This window comes from Anabrus simplex, chromosome 3 (genome assembly GCF_040414725.1).
Source record: "Anabrus simplex isolate iqAnaSimp1 chromosome 3, ASM4041472v1, whole genome shotgun sequence".
In the NCBI taxonomy this organism is placed as follows: Eukaryota; Metazoa; Arthropoda; class Insecta; order Orthoptera; family Tettigoniidae; genus Anabrus; species Anabrus simplex.
The window spans coordinates 245,829,381-245,846,539 of record NC_090267.1 but is presented as its reverse complement, the minus strand read 5'-3'; the positions used below and the strand labels follow the sequence as shown (position 1 = coordinate 245,846,539).

The 17,159-nt window shown below is 42.2% G+C and overlaps 1 protein-coding gene across 1 annotated transcript in view; it reads right to left on the bottom strand.

Moving 5' to 3' along the window:
• Positions 1–12,007, bottom strand: part of shd (cytochrome P450 family 24 subfamily A member shade) — a 250,220-nt gene extending 238,213 nt beyond the window's left edge. The window contains exon 1 of the mRNA XM_067142949.2: positions 11,879–12,007. The gene's annotated coding sequence lies outside the window, so the exon portion shown is untranslated. The remainder of the gene's footprint in view (positions 1–11,878) is intronic.
• Between the last annotated feature and the right edge of the window lie 5,152 nt (positions 12,008–17,159).

The window sequence follows — 17,159 nt, the reverse complement described above, 5'->3', positions numbered from 1 at the left end:
TATATATATATATATATATATATATATATATATATATATATATTTGCATTTTGATAATTCACTAAAAGTTAGTAAGCACATGTTTGCTCCTCATTTCAAGTAGTTAGGCTCTCTTCTGAACCCCATCGTTTGGTTAAGATCGTGACCGAAATATTCCCGCTACGACCCCAAGATTTAAGAGTTCGATATGGCTCTACTGCAGCGGTTGTGGCCGACCAACCATGGAATGGTAAGTTCAAGGGTTCAGTACCATCTCTATAATGTGTGCTGAATTAATATGTATCTGACAGCAAATTTGTTTATTCATCTATGACCTTCCTGTTGTACCATATATTGTAATGTCATGGGTCATTAGTTCCCTCAACATGGTAAGATGTTCAGCATACAAGGAGATCACAATGGTGATGAGGACCAGCGCCGAATATACAAGTCATGGTGAGCCGCGTGGACCTCCTACAGAATAGGCGTCCTGCTATACGCGAGGAATATCTGAATTAACACTCAGGGACACACGTTCGTCTGGAGGAGGGAGAAGAAGCCTGCGTTCTCTGCAAGTCCTATCATTAAATTACAATAATATTGTGGTCATAATACAGAGCAAAGCCTTGTTCTGATTTTATATCGGCCATGGACATCACTATATAATTAACAGTACTGTTGAGAATTATATGTGGCGAACTCGCAGTGTACCGGTTCGGTTCCCGGCCAGGTCAAGGATTTTTACCTGAATCGGAGGGCTCGTTATCGAGGTCCACTCAGCCTACTTGATTACAATTGAGGAGCTATCTGAAGGTGAAATAGCGGCCCCGGTCTAGAAAGCCAAGAATATCGGCCGAGAGGATACGTCGTACCAACCACACGGCACCTCGTAATCTGCAGGCCTTCGGGCTGAACGGCGTTCGCTTGGTATGAAGTCTTGGTTGAGTGGTCAGCGTTCAGGCCTTCGGGTCAGAGGGTCCGGGTTCGATTCCCGGCTGGGTCGGAGATTTTACAATTTGCTTTTACGTCACACCGACATAGATAGGTTTTATAGTGACGATGGAATAGGAAAGGCATAAGCGTGGAAAGGAAGCGGCCGTGGCCTTAATTAAGGTATATCCCCAGCATTTGACTGGTGTGAAAATGGGAAACCACGGAAAACCATCTTGCGATGGTGGCGATTGTTGTTGAAGAGAAAATTCAACTAAACAACCATTATCTCCTAACTCTAATCCGAAGAGAACAATAAAGAAGAGGTCCGACCAGTCAAGAAATGAAGGTATCGGCAAAATAAAAGTGAAGGGCAATGAAGCACGTGAAATGACTCTCTAGGTCTCGCATACCGCGAGGGTCGGAAGGGAACGAGAGTTGGCCGAGGGAGGTCGGATAGGAAATACGAAAGTAAGGAGCCTAGCGCAAATAGGGGGACTCACTCAGCTAGGGGCCCCGTATTGATCAGCCCACGCTCACAAGTCGAGAGCCCTTGAGGTTCCCTTTTAGTCGCCTCTTACGACAGGCAGGGGAACTGAGGATGTGTTCTACGGCTCCCACCCACAAGAGACCCTACGACCAGAGCATGTCAGGTTGTTGAGAATCACTTCCGACTCAGACTCTTTCTCAGTGGTCCAAAGAAATGGAAATCGGATGACAGATCATTGATGTGGGGAAAATGCCCAAGTATCTCCCCATAGTGGCGTGTGGCCGAACACGGACGCGTTATGGTGTGACGGTACGTTTGTATTTGTAGCAATCTGGGTCGTTCTGACGAATTTTAGCTTATGATGTGCCGTTTAAATATGTCTGAGTATTTGACCATATTTTCCCTATTTAAAAAACCGATGAAGGTACATTATGACTATACCAGGGAATTTGAAGCATTACACAATGGAATTCGGAAACAAAGCAAAGGTTTTGCTGCACTGTACTCGTCGCCTGTGTGGAAACAGAAGTACAGTATCTGTGCTGTGTAAGAACAAGTGAAGTGAGTCAAGGAAAATTTTAGCCGGGTTGAGCTCAAGCTCTCGATACCGCTCAATACACACACCACGTACTTCCGACACGTAAAGAAACTCCGGCACCTCGGCGCCTTCGAGTTAGTGGGACGTAAAACTAATAATTCATCAGCCCACGCTCCCAAGTCGAGAGCCGCTGGGGTTCCCTTTTAGTCGCTTCTTACGACAGGCAGGGGAAAATGAGGATGTGCCCTTTTATGGCAGACCCTCCGATGAGAGTGGATGGCATTAGCCGTGTACGAGAAATGTGTGATTGAGGTGGAGGATAGTGTTCTGTGTGAGTGTGTGTGAGTTTGAGGAATGTTGGGGACAGCAATAACACCGTCGCCGAGCCAAGGAAATTAACAATATAAGATTAAAATTCCCGACCCGACCGGGAATCGAACCCGGGTTCCTCTGAACCGAATGCCACTACACAGACCAGCCAAAGAGCTAGACAAACTGTTCCTCATCTCGAGGTCTTACAGTTACTGTATTTTCAGGTGAGCTGCATGTACCATTTTTAATCAACATTCTTAAATCTCTGGCAGTACCGAGAATCGAACCCGGGCCTTGAAGGACGTCAGCTAATAGCGCTGACCGTTACACTACCTAGGCGGACGTAAAACCAATAACATCAATATTATTGCCAACGCTCGTCGTTGCATGTCACCACACATATGCCTCCAGATGAATATCACTCAAACTGCGCGGGAAGCTGATGTGGTAAACATTGACATATCTCCTGCCCACCAGTTATGGTGACGAAATAACTTGCGTCTTTATATACGCGCAGGCTAGAAAGTACAGCGTAGCTCCAAGAATGTTTTGTACGCAAGACCACTTCCCTGATGTTATCTGACTCCTTAATGACTACACGGTTTTGCTAAGCCCTACTGCAGTGTTTAAGTTTTTAGCATACATTTAAATGGCTTAACAGAACGGCTAGAGATAGGGCCAGTAGCTATAATAATAATAATAATAATGGTAATAATAATAATAATAATAATAATAATAATAATAATAATAATAATAATAATAATAATAATAATAATAATAACCGGGCGAGTTGGCCGTGCGGGTAGGGGCGCGCAGCTGTGAGCTTGCATCCGGGAGGTAGTGGGTTCGAACCTCACTGACGGCAGCCCTGAAAATGGTTTTCCGTGGTTTCCCCATTTTCACACCAGGCAAATTACCTCAATTAAGGCCACGGCCGCTTCCTTCCCACTCCTAGTTCTTTCATATCCCATCGTCACCGCAAGTCCTATCTGTGTCGGTGCGACGTAAAGCAAATTCTAAAAACAAATAAACAATAATAATAATAATAATAATAATAATAATAATAATAATAATAATAATAATAATAATGTTTTAATGTCCCACTAGCTACTTTTGACGGTTTTCTGAGACGCCGAGGTGCGGAATTTTGTCCCGATGGAGTTCTTTTACGTGCCAGTAAATGTACAGACACGAAGCTGAGGTTTTTGAGCACTTTCAAATATCACCGGACTGCGCCAGGATCGAACCTGCCAAGTTGGGGTCAGAAGACCAGCGTCTCAACCGTCTGAGCCACTCAGCCCAGCACAATTAAGTAAATAAGAACAATGAACGTGCATAAATATAAAACGAATCCAATACATATAGTGAACCTCCGTGGTTCAGGCGGCAGCGCGCCAGTCTCTCATCGCTGGATTCCGTGGTTCAAATCCCTGTCACTCCATGTGAGATCTGTGCTGGACAAGGCGGAGGCGGGACAGGTTTTTCTCCGGGTACTCCGGGTACTTCATTCCAGCTACACTCTCCAATATAATTTTATTCCATCTGTCAGTCATTAATCATTGTCCCAGAGGAGTGCGACAGGGTTCAGCAGCCGGCACAGTTCCTATCCTCGCCGCTAGATGAGGCTTCATTATTTGCATTCCTCACCCGGTCGAATGACTGGAAACAGGCTGTGGATTTTCCAAATACATTAAGTAGGTATTCATAAATTTACAAAGTGTAGAATAAATTTGCTTTGTAAATCAAAGGAGTGTTAGGTGGCACAAATACAAGTGTTTTGAACATAGGAATCACAAGTCTGCGGTGATTAGTTTCGACGCTATGCGTACTTAAAGATCTCAGTTCGGCTGAGCATAAACGTGACACAGTTTGCTCTTAGTTTACATTTTAGCCGCAGGTGAAAATTAACAAACGTACAGTACTTCAGAATAGATGTTAGAAATGTTTCCCTCCAATTTGGCGGCGTGATTCACATCGACAAATCACTAATTTGCGTATTCTTTGGGAAAGTCCCAGCGCTTCTCGGACATGATGTTCGGGAGTGGCGAAGGATAGGCGGAAGGACACACTGACAGCGCCTCAGCACAAACAACCCTCAACCGTCTGTGAGATAGGCAGACCTATGGTACCTATATTCACACTACTTGTATTTGCACCATCTAACACTCCCTTAGTTCATGGAACATAGTTTTTCTCCACGCTGTGTACAGAGAAGAAAACATTCAGTACGGAAATATACTGGTCTATTTTTGCATTTAAACTCTTTGGGCCGCCTTTACTTTCTTACGTTTAGTCTGATGTCAGGTGTATTATTGAAGGTGTTTCAGTGCGCTATTCCGATGATTTTATTTAGAAACAAGTGCACGTAGGTGCGATAAAATGGAAGTGGTAACTTGAAAACGATAAAATTGTGGCGACAGACAGCTGTCGATTGGTTGAAATTCGTGATATTCGTATACCGAATTGGTCGTTGGAGCCATGAACTAAATAGTCTACTAGAGATAGTCAAATAAAGCTGTCATTTGGTAAACTTAACCTGAACACTACGGAATGCGACCTCGAATTAACCTTCTCCAACACAATGCTGCATTATCTCACTTAAGAAGGGGTAATACAAAATATTTACTCGTGACAGCGCCTTAATCTAAGAGGATCCGCAAGTCATTACAGAAGAATTAAGTACCTACTTTCATGATCGTATATTTCATGGCAATTTCATGCAACGTACTGCAGCGAGCCTCTTACACTTTCTCGACCACCCCCAGGAAGACTAACAGGAATGCAAAATGTGCGTCAACCGAGCAAGTAGTCGAGCGGTTTTAGTCACGTGACTCTCAACTTGAATTCGAGAGATAGTGAGTTCGAGCCCCACTATCGACAGCCCTGAACATGGTTTTGCGTGGTTCCCAGGCAAATGCTGGGGCTGTACCTTAATTAAGGTCACGGTCGCTTCTTTCCCACTCCTAGCCGATTTCGATTCCATCTTCGCCATAAGAGCTACCTGTGTCGGTGCGACGTAAAGCAAATTGTAACTAATAAAGTGCGTCGGTATCCCGTTACCTTTCTGAGCTACGAAAGAAATGGAAAGTACACTTCCTCGCACAAAAACTGCTCCCAGTCTGCAGGCCTCTGTGAATAAACTGATCGTCTTCACGATACTGTATTGCAAATTGCAACCCTTTTAAAATGTAATCGGAAGAAAAAGAGGAAGTGGTGGTGATGCTGGTTATTATTTTAAGAAGAAGTACAACTGTGCAATCATCCTCTCTTAACAATAATCAGAGGGAAAATGGAGGAGGTTCGACCCTTGGAAGAAGGAATGTAAATCTCTCACAGTGTAGAATATAATGTAATGTTTAGAATCTATATATATATTACAAGCTGTTTTACGTCGCATCGACACAGATACGTCTTATGACGACGATGGGACAAGAAAGGGCTAGGAGTGGGAAGGAAACGGCCGTGGCCTTAATTAAGGTACAGCCCCAGCATTTGCCTGGTGTGAAAATGGCAAATCACGGCAAAACCATCTTCAGGGCTGCCGACAGTGGGGTTCGAACCCACTATCTCCCGAATACTGGATACTGGCCGCACTTAAGCGACTGCAGCTATCGAGCTCGGTAGAGTCAAAATAATGCGAAAATCAGCCCCATTGTAGAATCTATGAGGTCATTTATTTTTCACTACACTATACTGCTAATAATAAGAGTTGGTGTCTGACATTTCTTAGAGGGAGGTCCGTTTACTGCCTGTCGAGGCGGGATAAAGGGAGTGGCTGTGTGGTTGCCATGGAAACGAGGGTGGGGCGACTGCGGTTGCCATGGAGATAAAACTTCAGGGTAGCTCGTCTTTCTGGTAGTTGCCAAACCTCTCACTGTCACTGATAAGAACCTGATTGTTTGTATAAGAGTGATCGCAAATGGGACGACACCGCCTGGCCAGGTAGTCTACAACAGATCACAGCGGTCAGAATGAAGGAGGGAACAAGTGAGCCGGAAGCGAGGGGTAAGAGCATGTAGAAAGGAATGCTGGAATGTGGCAACATCGTGAAATGGCACGTACAGTGCTCCTCCCTCCAATCTTACCTGTCAGACGCCAACTTTAGTTAAGTCTAGTATAGTCGTTTCTGTTGTTGAAGGGTGTTTCTGTACAACTGCTTAAAACACTTGTCATACCTTCAGTACAAGCGCCAGCTAGCAACCAATAGAACATGCCAAGTAACAATAATCAGTCATTGTAATATTATTGATTATCATCGCTAGTTAACTTGGAGTTACAAAATCCCTTATGCGGGAAATCGCATGCAGTTATATTTTGCACGACATTTATTATGTACAGTTTTTCGATAAAGCTAGGGAATTGTAAACTACATATTCCTGTTTGAACCACACCACATGGTACACCACCGATTACTAGGACCCGAATTGTTAGGTTTTTATAAAAAGGAATTTCAGCCGTTTGCTATCACAAATGAGCCTTTATAGGTTTAAAAAATATCGTATACTTTTCTATAAATTTTATGACAAATTTATAATTGAGACATACCCATATAAAATAGACAAGGAGGATCTGAATCTTGATCAAATAATTCTAGTCTTTTATTGCATATTATAACAATTTATACTCCTACAGTGGTATTATCACAACACTTGCCAACCTGCCTGGTGGCCATGGTGGTTAAGGCGTCAAGTCTCTATGTTCTGACATCGTGGTTAGCCGGTTCGAGTCCCATTGGTCGAAACAATTTTCATCATGAGAATGTTGGCCGGGAGGGTAGAAGTGGTGGTGTACAATTTCTAATCACTAGATTGCGTGCCAAAAATCTGGATTCAATTCTGACCCTCTCCGCAGTGTTCACATCGAGTGAGGGCATATGACGCTGTTAATGGTTATTCGTCTGTCAAATGCCGACGTTAAGCCTTGGTGTTATTCGACAGGAGTAGGCTATGTGCCGACACCGGGTTTCACCCTCTCCCTACATTATCATCATCCCACATTCAGACGCGCAAGTCTCCTAGAAACGTCTAATAGAAAGACTTGCACCGGTTAAACCGAAAATGTCCTCCGACATTCCCGGTACTAAAACGATCAGATAAATAAATAAATAAATAAATAAATAAATGTCTTGCCAAGACACAGTTAGGAGCCCCGTGGCCCCCAGAACAACGCTCATTAGTTAAAAGCCTCTGGGGTTCCCCTGTTAGTCGCCTCTTACGACAGGCAGAGAATACCGTGGATATATGCTACCGCCCACAGGGGATAGCTTCTTCTTGGCCGAATGATCAGGGTCAGCCTTCGGTTCAGAGGGTTCAGAGTTTGACAACCGACCGGATCAATCAATCAATCAATCAATCAATCAATCAATCAATCAATCAATCAATCATCCCTGATCTGCATTCAGGGTAGTCGCCCAAATTGTAGATCCCTTATCAGATGTTTACCTAGCCTCCTCTTACATAATTTCAAACAAGTAACTGATTTCACCCAGGTACTCGAGGACTGTCCGCCCGTGTTTATCCCAATATATTCTTCTTCATATACACACGGGTAGTAAATGCATCCCTCCACTTGGGGTTGACTTCCACTTGAGGTTAGCATAGGGAAGGACATCCTGACCGTAAAACAGCCAAGTCCACATGCGTGACATAGCTTGGGCCCGCGACCCTACTAGGGTGTGGAAGAAGAGGAAGTGCGAAATGGAATAGTTTACGTAGAGACCACTTACAGCAAACAATATTTCAAGCATTGTTTCTACACTAAAAAGCAAAGCAAAGTCACCTCCGTACAGGCCATGAAGGCCCTTGGAGGAGTGGAAGATAAAGGATTCCACCACTGTTAACCTCGGCACGTGATGGGGTAGAGTGGTTAGCTTTACACCCGGCCGCCTTTGCCCCCAGGAATTAACCTGGTACTCATTTTCGGTGTAGGCTGAGTGAACCTCAGGTCCATATGCACCTCCAGAAGTGGAAATCTTGTTCCTTAAATTTTACGACTTCCTGACGGGGATTCGAACCCACGTCCTTCCGGGCGAACCGAGCACGCCTTTACCGCCTCAGCCAGGCAGCCCCTTTTTTCTACACTAGGAGCGCGATAATCCGCCATGCTTGGGGATCTGCCGACGCCGGATTACCAAATATGCCGGAATATCTTTTTTTCCAATTGTCTTAACGTCGCACCGACACAGGTAGGTCTTACGGCGACAATGAGACAGAAAAGGGCTAGGAGTATGAAGGAAGCGACCGTGGCCTTAATTAAGGTACAGCCCCAGCATTTTCCTGGTGTGAAAATGGGAAACCACGGAAAACCATCTTCAGGGCTGCCGACAGTGGGGCTCGAACCCATTATCTCTCGGATGCAAGCTCACAGCTGTGCGTCCGTAACCGCACGGCCAACTCGCCCGGTACCGGAATATCAAAGTCATTTAAAAGAACTGCTTTAAACAACGGGATATAAATAAAACTACAATTTTAACGCATAAAAACGCAGAATTAATATTCACTTAACAGAACAGAAGATATTAGAGTATAGTATTTAAAAAATAAAATAAAATAAATACAAACTGAGTATAAATAAAACTGAGTTAAAAATCAAATGCTGCCTTGAAGTGTTAAATCATTTAAGGCTTAAAGTTTTAGCACAGTTTAATATAAATACTTTTTGTAGGCCTATTATGAAATGAAGAAAGCGCCATGGCTTTGAAAACCAAGAACAAAACTGTAATCAAATAAAAAGAGTTAAATACCAAGAACGTGGTACAGTTCAATCTGAATCACTGTTTGTAGCCCTTAAAAACATAGGTGTCCGATAATGTACACATCGTGGAACATGTCGAACTGGTTTCTTGGATTGAGGTCTTGTTCGACAAAACATATTTTGTGTAATGAGGAGATTCGTAACTTCAGCAACGTCGCATTGTTGGCTCCTCTCTGCGAATTTCATAAAGGTTTTCAAGGTTTGCGAAGCGTCAGCCCATGAGATGTGAGCTGTACGGGAAGATTACGGTGGAAAATCAATTTCTGATGCATGCCGGACTATCGGGTCTGTCGGACTATCAAATGTCGGATTATCACGGTCCTACTATACATTGCACTTGATTTAATAAATAGGACAACCAATGACAGGTCTACTGTACCAAAATACACACCTATGGACACTGCATATTAGATTCTGGACTGCATTCAACACACTAAGATCTTTAGATTTGCTAATCTGTCCCTCCCCTCCATAAAAATATGGATACTCAATACACAATACATATATCAGCTTGTGGTTAGCGTTCAAGACCACTCTGATCTTTGGAATTGCTAATCTATCTGTCCTCTCCATCAACAAATAGATCCTTCCACATATCTTCAACTTAACGTGATAAATCTAGTTTCCTTCTGTGTCATGAAATGCGAAGAGGAGGGTTTTGTCGAACCCACAACATCAACTAATCTTAAAGAAGGAAAGAGAACATTTTATTATTTCCTTATGCATTTAATGTAGAGTTTATGATCTTTGGAAATCTTCGTGGTATACAGTACAACTATTTTAATTAGTGTGAAATATTTTTTTAAAAAACTGGGAATAATTAATGGAAAATGAGTAAATTTTGCAACGTGCTACTTTGAAATTATTCTGAAGAATCAATTTCAAGGCAACTAACACATTTTACAAGTTTTTCTGAGTGTGTGTTTACATACATGTCTGTGACACAACGCACAGTATTACTGCGGTTCGGTGTAGGGGGCAACGCGTCCGCCTGTCGTCCGGCGGGCCCGGGTTCGATTCCCGGCCAGGTCAGGGTGTTTCAATTGTAATGATTAATATCTCAGTCGTGGGGACTGAGTGTTTGTGTCGTCCTTAACGTTCCTCACACGCAGGTTCCTCACATATGGTGCAAGTAGGGGCAAAGGACCTTTCTAGATCGACGCCCCGAGCAAATAGCATTTTAAAAAAATACTGCGGGTGGCTTAAATTGTTGCGCACTTTTGCTTTCTGGTCTTGGTATATCCCATTTCCACTAAACAATTAATTCCCTGAAGGTGATTCTTCATCTGATACTTCATCTAAACCTCTTTCAATTGACAATTCTCGAAGCCCTTTTGACATTTTCTTGTTTTTATGAAAAAAAAAACACAACTGATTGAAAAAACCGAATACTACTGTAAAAGTACTTTGAAAAGGCAAAAGTCATCGTTGAGAATGTTATTGTTGGCTATATCAGGTATACCAACAAAGAAACAATTGACCTGCATTGTTGCAAATGCGACAAACGTGGAACGAAAATATAAGTTATAGCATGGACTTGAAGAACCCACCGCTAACAATACGTCAGCTCTATGAGAACAAGAACACAACTGGCTGAAAAAAAATACTAGAAAGAGAAAAGTTGAGAATGTGACGCCCCGAGCAAATAGCATTAAAAGCTCTATAAGTTATATCAGCAGAGAAATAATTTCCCTGCATTGTTGTAAATGCATTGTCAGCCTCCAATGGAGGGAGATTGATTTCTTTGCATTTGTACTTGTGAAATCAGTTCCAAGATAACGTCTCAATGGATTCGTGAAGCATCAGTTTAAAGAGGTTTAGATGTTGTAAATGTAAACCCATACTAATTTTTGTTTGTTTATATAATGTCCCTACAACGTTACAAACAAAATTAGAATACAGTATTACCATCTTATAAAGGGGCTGCCTAGACGAGGTTGTAAGGGTGAGCTCGGTTCACACAGAAGGATGAGAGTTCGATTCCCCGTGAGGAAGTCGAAAAATATAGAAGAGATTTCCACTTCTGGAGAGGCACATTACCTTAAGATTTCTTGGAACTGAGTTATTTTCATGAAAAACAAAAATAAAACATTGTAAAAAGCTAATACTACTGTAGAAGTACTTTGGAAAGGAAACAAAAAGACATCGTTGAGAATGTGATTGTTGGCTTTATCAGGTATACCAACTGAGAAACAATTGTCCTGCATTGTTTTGATTTCACGAAAATAACTCAGTTCGAAGAAAATATCAAAAAAGGCTTCGCGAATTGTCAATTGAAACAGGTTTAGATGAAGAATCACCTTCAGATAATTAATTGTATAGTGGAAATGAAAATAAAGATGGTGTAGAGTGGGATATACTAAAACCGGAAGGCAAAAGTGCACAAACAATTGAAGCAAACCGCAGTAACACTGTGTAACAGACATGTATGTAAACACACACTCAGAAAACTTGTAAAATGTGTCAGTTGCCTTGAAACTGAGATTGAGAAAGAGTATCAGGTCAATTCCTAGAAACAAAGGGGGCTGAGCTAAGAGCTAGCCACTCTATTTTCCTCGGTGATTGGGTTACGAACAGTGGAAGCCCCGAAAAGCATTCATCGCCAATGTCTTTTCCCTGTTTGGCTTACCATCTTGTACACTAGTCAAGAGGCAATAACTCATTTTTTCCACGGAAAATTAGTGACTGTGGATTCTAAGAACCCCTTCTTCTGATTCCCAGGGTTAAAACACTTCACTTACTTAGAAAAACGAAATATAAATTACTGTAAAAATGTACGTGTTACTGATAAAAACATTGAAATGCGTATAGCGGTCTTATTCTCTGAATATCAGAGATGGGGTGGAAGAGAGGTTGTTAATGGTGTTTTGACTTACGGTTGCCCACGTGCTGTAGAGCGTGAAGCGCCGCTTAAGTTCCCTGCCTCCCTGACTGGCCTGTGCTGGCACACTGACTATGCTCTTTCCGTCTGCCGACCTCTCCACAACACACACTGTCTGATTGGCTCCTCGTCCGCCTAGTTAGACGCAGACACAAGCAAGTACTGAACAGATTTTCGCGAAGGTACTTCATCGACAGCCAGGTACAGAACTTCCGCCCCTACCGTCTTCTCAACTCCGCCCACGATTATAACACGATCTGCCAGAAATTAAGGACACAGAGAAGTGTACTCCGCACGCTTTTAGACTCTAAGAGCCTACTAATATCAAGAGACTACTACACATTGCTCACCTCTAAAAATCAACTAGAGCAAAATACTCCTCGTTTAGTCCATCAATAGGGATGCAAAAAGCAAAAAATATCACATTTCTGCCACAATTTTAGGTACAATTTTCACAGAATATATTAATAAACGGGTCACAATTCTTTTTTGTGACACTTTATGACACTAGCACATACAAAAAAGCTTCACGAATGTATCGAAAAGTCTTTTACCTTCTTAAAATAGGCTCTAAAATGAAAATATTTTCCTCGCAAAAGTTTGAGGATAGTTAATGCCAGACTGGCAGCGTGCGTGCCTCTTAACCGGAGGCCCCGGGTTCGATTACCGGCCAGGTCAGGAATTTTTACCTAGAACTGAGGGCTGTTTCGAGGTCCACTCAGCCTTCGTGATTACAATGCAGGAGCTAGGCCTATTTGTGAGATAGCGGTCCCGGTCTAGAAAGCCTAGAATAACGGCCGAGAGGATTTGTCGTGCCTACCACGTGACACCTCGTAATGAGCAGCAGTTGCTTGGTAGGCCAAGTCCCTTCAGGACTGTTGCACCATGAAGTTTGGTTACTGTGACATACCAATATTTTAGGGAAATACGGCGTACAGTATACCTTTTACAAGTCTTTTGACTGGCTCTTATGCAGTTAATGAGGTGTACTGAGTTCGATTACTCTAGCTTTTATGGTTCCTGAGTAAAGCTTACCTTAAGATTTCAAAATTTCACTCTCCAAATTTGAATGTTAGCTGGCAGCTGAGGAGGGGGGGGGGGGGTTGGCAGTAGTGCCATCGTATTTAAATCTGTCTTTGTGTCAGGTCATCAGCCAAGAGGTTGGTTGGATCCACAAATAGTTGTGCGGTTATAGAGAAACAGAAAAAAAACGATGGTGGTGTCAAAATGAGGCATGCTAGGCAAGATTAAGAGTGAGGTAGTTTGCCATTGCTTTCCTCGCTAGGCCAGAAAGTGCTATTGCAGCACGTCTGACCCTATGAGCAATTCCTTTTGTAACAATCAGACGCACTGGTCATTAATCAGCTTCACACATACACCAGCTGCTTCCACATTTTCACAGCCATGGATGAGACTTGGACATTGTTCTGTGGCCTGTACCAACAGACAGATAAAAAAGTACGGTAGCCTACTGCATACAGCAAGAAAATATTTTAAGTAATTTAAAATACACTTTCGTTGCAGGACCATACACAACTTTTCTTTTTGCATTGAGGAAAGCCCACTCTATTCAAAGAAGTAAAAAAAATGTGAAATTTTGATTTTACATCGAAGTGCCCCTAAAAGTGTTTCATATACTATCGACCGTACATTTCAGAACTATTTAATACCACTGCAATTCTTTGAGGGATTTTCTTGAAGTAAGGCCCCTACTTTTATTCTTCTTCTTCTTCTTATTCTTCTTCTTGTTCTTCTTCTTATTATTATTATTATTATATTATTGAAATGTGTGAAAATTAACTTTGTATGCTATGATTGGCTATACATGACATTTCAAAATTTTGTTCCCATATTTTTTCAAAATACACAATATCCCCAAAAGTAAAACTAAAAACGGTAAATTTTTCACTCCTTTTGAAGGCAGATATTTTCTTCTTTAGAATGAACCACCTTGGGATAAATAAGTGAATTAATACTGAAAGATTCCCATTTTAATTTTAGGAAGGATAGAATTGTTAGGGTAGATTTTCGTCTGTAAGCACTTCAGTTTTTCAATTAAATATAAGCATTTGAAGAATTCTGCAATGTATTACGTGTAACGTCTAATTAAGTTACGAAATAATCAGTAAAGGGATTGCTAGACTTTTTGTTTATTCTTTGACTAAGAGAATAAATCATGCAACTCAAACAAACGTCAACCGAGGTACAGTGCAATGCTATGCTCATATGTCACATCCACGATAACTGGAGCATACTAAACTACAAATATCTAATAACAAACTACGACGTAGCCATGTTCAAACAAAGGATCACGTGATATCTTCGAAGTTAAACCACTTGGACGATATCCTACGTGCCATGGGTTAGAGGAAGAGGAGATAGGAACTGGTCACCCTACTGTGAGTGAACTCCGGCTCAGGATGCCTGGCCAGAGCCCCCGTGCCTAGCTGGTGGTAATGACTATATAGGTCACCAGATTTGGATAAGACAGTTAAATTTGCTTTGAAAAACAAATTAATAAGAATTTTTAGACAAAAATTGGTACAGGGGCGAAGGAATATGTAATCTATCAGACGAACATTAAAACTTAAAATGTGAGGACATTTTCAGTATTTAAAATCCCTTAATCTACCCTTCTCTGGTAAGTAGCTTACCCTAGGGCCAGTCTCGTGTTATCCGTAAATTTCGTAAATACAACATACGTGTGCGTTAACATGGGTTAATCATTCGGCTACTATCCAGTGTGTGCTGGGTTCGAATCCTAACTAAAACGCCCGATAGAGTGGTGCTGATTACTGCTTATAACGAATCCCTTAACAATACTCAGAGGAAAGCATGGAAGAGTCCAGACCCTTACAAGAATGAAGGTATCAACAAAAGAAAGGGAAGGTTGACAAGGTAAGGGTGGAAATGGTGCACCTGTAAGGGAACGTACAGCTAGGTGACCATCTCCTCTTAAAACTTATCCGAATAAAGAATGGAAGGGCAAAATGGCAATAAAATGAACAGGAGACTGGGATTTTAAGATCGTATTTGAAGAGTTGTCTAGAAAAGAATATTTTTTTGCTAGGTCTCATGGCGACGATGGGACAGGAAAGGCCTAGGAATGGGAAGGAAGCGGCCGTGGCCTTAATTAAGGTACAGCCCTAGAATTTGCCTGGTGTGAAAATGGGAAACCACGGAAAACCATCTTCAGGGCTGCCGATAGTGGGGTTCGAACCCACTATCTCCCGGATGCGAGCTCACAGTTGCGCGCCCCTAACCGCACGGCCAACTCACCCAGTCAGAAAAGAATAGAAAGTAAAATCCTCACATTCCAGCAGAATAGAAAACCTCAAGTCGTATGGGTGAAAGAAGTCCATGAAGGCTTAAAAAAATATGGGATAGAAGCAGAAAACATGGAACTGTTGATGAAAAAGGTAAGAAAGCGAAGGATCTCTTCGAGGAGATATCGAGGAAAACAGCAAGACTGTTCTCAGTATAGGGAGGAGCAAGGCCGAGCCATGGAATGAGGAAGGAAAAAGAAAACTACATAAAGTGATGGGAGTTGCGCGTAATTGTAGCCCAAAGGTGGCTCAAACGAATAATAATAATAATAATACGTCCCATAAAATATTTTTCTACGGTTTTCAAAGAGGCTGAGGTGTCGGAACTTTGTCCTGGAGGAGTTCTTTTACGTGCCGTTTAATGTACCGGCGTCGTGGTGGTGGTTTTTCTCTATGGGGAAGTACAACTGGGCAACCGTATTCTCTTAACACCAATCAAAATGAAAAAAATGGAAAAAAAAAGGAAAAGAAGAGGTCCAAACCTTTCGACTTCCTTGTAAATGATGGCATCCATCTGAGGAAGCTTGCTTGGGTTACTTATATAATTGATGCGGAGTGTTTAATGGCCTATTCCTTTTGGCTAATAATGCTCCCACCGGGCGAGTTGGCCGTGCGGTTAGGGGCGCGCGGCTGTGAGCTTGCATCCGGGACATAGTGGGTTCGAATCCCACTGTCGCCAGCCCTGAAGATGGTTTACCGTGGTTTCCCATTTTCACACCAGACAAATGCTGGGGCTGTACCTTAATTAAGGCCACGGCCGCTTCCTTCCAACTCGTAGGCCTTTATCGTCGCCATAAGAGCTCTCTGTGTCACTGCGACGTTAAGCCACTAGCAAAATAAATAAATAAATAAATAATGCTCCTAATCACTGTACTATTTGTACAGTTTAGTATACTTCTTCTTAAAGGTAGTCTGTATACTTCAATGTTGTGTATTTGTGTAAAACGTACAGTTAATGATCGACAAAAGTGTAATCCCGTCAACGGCGAAGACATCTTCTTCTTCTTCTTCTTCTTCTTCTTCTTCTTCTTCTTCTTCTTCTTCTTCCAGGTTTCCCACACCCTGGTGAAGTCACAGGAAGCGAATCGTTGCACATATGGACTTGACTAGGTTTTACGGTTGGTTGTCCTTTCTGACGCTAACCTTAAGTGTACGATTTTATTCACTATTGCGTGTTTCTTTGGTGGTTGGTATTGTTCTGTGTATATGAACATTCGTAAACTGAGACAAACACCTAGTCCCCGAGTCCATGCCTCACAGGAATTAATCAGTTGGGAATAATATCTCCAACCTAGTCGGGAATCGAACTCGGGACCCTCAGAATCGAAGGCCACAACGCTGAGCATTCAATCAAAGAACCAGACGGACGGCAGATGGGTTCAACAGTTAGTTTCTACTAAAACCAAGCTTTCCGTCCTCCGAAGAAATGTGAAATATCTGTTTTTATATTCGAACGAGACACGGAAAGTTACAAAAAATATTACCTCCAAATTGCAAACCTTCATCAACCGCTCTTTACGAGGAATTTTGAACACTCACAGGCCAGAAGTGGTATGTCTATCCAACCGCAATCTCACGAAAAGGATTCGAGAAACCGAGATGCTATTTTAGATATATGCGATGGAAGCGGAAACGGGTAGAACATGCCCCGAGGAAGGGAAGTGAAGCCTTTCAGAGATAGATATTCACTGGAATGCACACGGTAAGAGGAAGTGGGACAGACTGAAACAAGTGCGACTACTGTACTACTCTGAGGCACTGGGAGGAGAGAAGACCTGGAATGAAGTAAATAGTTTGGTTTCAGGAAAGGCTCACTAACTATCAATGCTATAGTAGATTTTTTATCTGCGAAACAGTTGTTTTTATGTGTGTTTGTGGATATCTAGAAAGCTTTGATCCCGCAGAACACAGTACATTGCCAGATAAGATAGAAACTTATATCATCAGAGG